A 4441-nucleotide genomic window follows, 5' to 3' on the forward strand; every position below is an offset into this window, starting at 1 on the left:
GCTTAGTAACTAGCTCCGAAAGGTTAAAGTCCAAACAGGTTCGCAAAAAGTTATTGCATTCGGTAGAAAAGGGGCGAGGATACGGCGACGTATTAGCCCACACGATACTGGGATAATTGAAGTCACCAGCAAGAAGGATTGCCGCACCCGGATAACGTACTGAGATCATGTTAAGAGCATCATGCAAATCTTCAACGAAAGTTGCACACGAAGACGGGGGACGGTAGCATATGACCAGAATCAGTTTCCTGAAATGAACACGAAGTTCAACCCAAACCAACTCTAAAGTGCTAGAAAGACTAATCGGTGAAGACAAAATATTATCGGCGATGGCTATTAAAACACCTCCTCCACTTCCGTGACCTCTATCAGAACGATAAACATTGTAGCGCTTCTCGCAATCAAACAGTTCCTTGCTCTCTATCTTTGCAGAGAGCCACGTTTCTGTCAGCAATACAACATCGGCATCACATGAGTCGATGACAGAGTTTAGATCTTCCCGCTTTGGTATCATGCTTCTTATGTTTATGAAAAGAATTGAAAGCGCTGTCTTATCTCCAGTCGCACGTCCACTGCCCCTCCTGCACCTCTATGGCGAAGCGTGTGGCGAGCCAGAAGCAGCGCGACAAGGGGCCACTGAAGATCCCACTGGGCCAGCTAGCTCGAAAACGCTATCTTGAATATGGTCATAGCCGTAGCATTTGTTGTTACCACACAGTTTGTTATACCTCAGCTTATACTTAAAGTCAGCATCCTTCGCGATCTGCACAAGCTTCTTTCTAGCGACACGTGTCTGCAAAGAATAATCTTCACTTACAGTGAGCTTTTTATCTTTAAGTTTAGCAGACTGCACTAGGATTTGTTGTTCTGTTTTGAAAGACCGGAACTTCACAACAATCGGACGATTCTTTTCGTCTGAGAACACACCAATCATGTGTGCTCGTTCAAACATGTCATTCGTAAGAACAGGATCAAAGCAGCCTGAAACAAGGTTCAATAACTTTTCCTCCGTTTCATCCCACGTTTCGGACAAACTGTCGGGTACGCCGAAGAACAGAAGATTTTCCCTGCGCTGCCGGTCTTCCAGCTCTGCCTGTCCAAGACGTAACTTGCTATTTTCATTGACAAGCTGATCGGCTAGCTCACGCAAAATCCGCAATTCCCCGTGGGCCGCATCAGTGGCGGATGATTTAGATTCCACTGCCGACAGTCTCGCGTCAATATCGGCAATATTCCAAATCATAGATTCTTGATTTAGTTTCATTTCATTAATAGAGGCTATTAAGTGTAATTGCTCTAACTCTATTTTAGCGGTCCTTGAATTAACACCTTCTAACAGAGTCAACACGTCATTGAGTTGTTTCTGCAGAGAATTATCAACAGCGCTGTCTTTGGACCGTGTGGCAGCGCCAGAGCCCGACCCAGGGCCGGGGTTAAGCTCACGTCTCCCGACAACAAAAGCAGTTGACTAGAAACATCGAAGCACTGGGCGAACAAATTCAACAGCACTCCCGGGCGTGGGAACAGCAGCAGGCACATATTGCTCAATTTCTTAGCAAACATGGAATAGTTGATTTCTGACCCCCGCGTCTGAACAAGAAATCGTAGTTATCGTTAATTCCCTTAAGAATAAATGTTCTCTAGGTGATGACGATATAAGTACGGTACCAGTAAAAGCCGCTATCAGAAGCATCATTCCACCTTTAACGCATATATGCAACAGGATGATCCTGACTGGTATTTTCCCTGATAAGATGAAATCAGCTCGAATTACAGTAATCTACAAGGGAGGCGACAAAATTGATATGAGCAACTATCGCCCTATCTCGATATTGCCACTGTTTTCCAAGATCGCAGAACGTGTGGTACATAAAAGATTAGAAAACTTCCTTGATAAAAAAACGTAATATGCAAAGAACTGTATGGATTCCAGGCTGGTAAATCCACACAGACTGCTCTACTGGACATAAAAGATCGCCTTCTTTCTAACTTCGAACAAAAGCTTTTCACCATTGGAATATTTCTAGACTTTCGCAAAGCTTTCGATTCAGTTAAACACGGTATCTTATTATTAAAACTAGAAAAATATCGAATTCGCGGTATTGCACACAAATAGTTGTAAAGCTATCTTACAGGACGGAGGCAGTCTACGTGGCTACAGGAGCTTAAATCCGACACGGGCGTAATAAAATTCGGTGTACCACAAGGGTCTATCCTCGGCCCTCTACTTTTCATTTTATATATTAATGATATTGTAAATATACTTTCAACTTCAAACATGGTCCTCTACGCTGATGACACTAATGTCTTCTTTTCTGGTCCCAACCTTAGCATGATTGAATATCAGTCCAATACCTGGCTCAATGAACTGAGAACATGGCTTGATGCCGATGAGGTTGAACTAAACATAAAAAAAAACGAAATATGTGCTTTTCCGTGCCAAAAATAAGCCTCTTGATCATAATATCCGACTATATTTTAATAACACAGAAATTGAACAGGTGAATTCTCATAAGTTCCTAGGAGTTCGTTTCCGCAGTGACTTGGGCTGGACTGATCACATCAACAGTCTGCGGATGCGAATATCAAGATCAGTTGGGTTAATTCAACGACTTCGTTATCTTCTTCCATTCCATGTAAAAAAACAGCTATATTTTTCTCTTATTCATTCCCAATGGGTATTGTGTATAGTATCTTAGTGTGGGGAACATGTAATAAAACTGACTCAGATAGGTTGTTCTCTCTGCAAAAAAGAGCCTTGCGCATATTGGGTAGTTATCCTGCTAGTACCAATGACATGTTTACCTCTTGTAAGGTGTTACCGTTTTTTCAATGCTATAAGCACTACATAGCACACCTAATCTACCAAAAAATAAAACATGACTTTGAATCATTTTTTCGTTCTTATTATAATAGAGAAATCCCACATAACTTGCGCACAATTTCCTTGATTCCTTCTAGGCCTCGCACTAATTACGGAACCCAGACTACGGATCACCAAATAAAAGTTTTATGCAACAAATATCCAACACTAATTGCTTGTGCCCAGGAGAGTGTCACCATTCATCAATTTAAGAAGAAAATGAGCAATCTTTTGAACACCCCCGTGTGAAATTTTGTTATGCATACCTGCTGCATTCTTTTTACACCTACTGTTCTGTACTGTTCTTTCTTGTTCTGTGCGAATGTGTTTTTCTGTTCTACTCCAATTACTATCGCTCATTGTTGATGACTTCTTGAGTATTATTTTCTGCCTGATCAGTGTTTGTGTAATTGCTTATGTTGAATTCCTGTCCCACTGTGTTTTATGTACCACTGTTTTCACTGATATGTCACTCTGCACCATCTGCACCGACGTGTAAAGCGGGTGTTAGGCCTCGTCAGGAGACACTACAGTCTCCTTTAGCCTCTCCCCGCGGACACCATGTATTGTTGTCCGAAATAAAATGAAATGAAATGAATGAAAGTTATTACCAACCTGCATGAAGAAACGCATGCCCTGAAGCAGTCGCATGATGACGCTGTTTTCACGCCCACTGAAAGGCGCAGGCCGCTGCAGTCCGTTTTTATCCAGGTGGAAAGGTGATGTCGTGGACGATGCGGAGGACTTGTACGATGGAGCCGTAGTGTAGTAGGGTTGCCAGAGCTTTCCGTTTTCCACGCTGCCAACTTGAATGTCGACAGTCACAGGCACAGCCGGAATGGCATCAGCCGGTGCCGTAGGCCCCGCGCTGAGGTGAAAGATTGCCGTTATCTGCATGAAGAAACGTATGCCCTGAAGCAGCCGCATGATGACGCTGTTCCCACGCCCACTTAAAGGCGCAGGCCGCTGCAGTCCGTTTTTATCCAGGGTCCCGATTCTCGATATTCACATTCGCCTGTCGGCGCCATATTGCCTCTCTGATTGGCTGTCAGAAGTGTCAATCGCCGTCAATGGGCGTGTCAATCAGGCTCGGTTACAGCAGCACTTTTCGCGGTGACGTCGATTTGACGTGGCATTGAAAATGCATTTTCGTAGCGCTATTCTTGGTGCCCGGCTGGTACATATATGTGATTGTGAAGGGAAAAGAAGCTACAAGTGGTCCGCGCGAGAGCACTTGCGCTCGACTTGCCAATTTGGAGAAAATAGCTGCACACCGGAAATGGCAACTTCCTAAAATCTGATTGGTTGGAACAATATTACGTAAATCACGTGATAGGCACACATGTTGGAGTGATGTCAGAGTGACGTTTCATCACATTTACGTTTTGCCGCCATTGCAAAAAACGGCTGAAATTCACCGCCATCATTTCGCCCGGCGAAAGGTACCCGAATCATGCAAATGAGTTAGTGAAATGTTGATTTATACGGCGTTAGGTAGCCGCACTTTAACGGGTATTTATTTCAAGACAAACTAAGCTGACAAAAGTCTTGTTTTGATTGTACAATGTAATGGTATGG

The 4441-nt window shown here is 43.5% G+C and overlaps 1 pseudogene; it reads right to left on the reverse strand.

The window, feature by feature from the left end:
- Positions 1–589: 589 nt before the first annotated feature.
- LOC149360872 (uncharacterized) lies at positions 590–3784 on the reverse strand (annotated as a pseudogene).
- Between the last annotated feature and the right edge of the window lie 657 nt (positions 3785–4441).

Source organism: Amblyomma mixtum, chromosome 2, assembly GCF_055824585.1.
Source record: "Amblyomma mixtum isolate Tamu chromosome 2, ASM5582458v1, whole genome shotgun sequence".
Lineage (NCBI taxonomy): Eukaryota > Metazoa > Arthropoda > Arachnida > Ixodida > Ixodidae > Amblyomma > Amblyomma mixtum.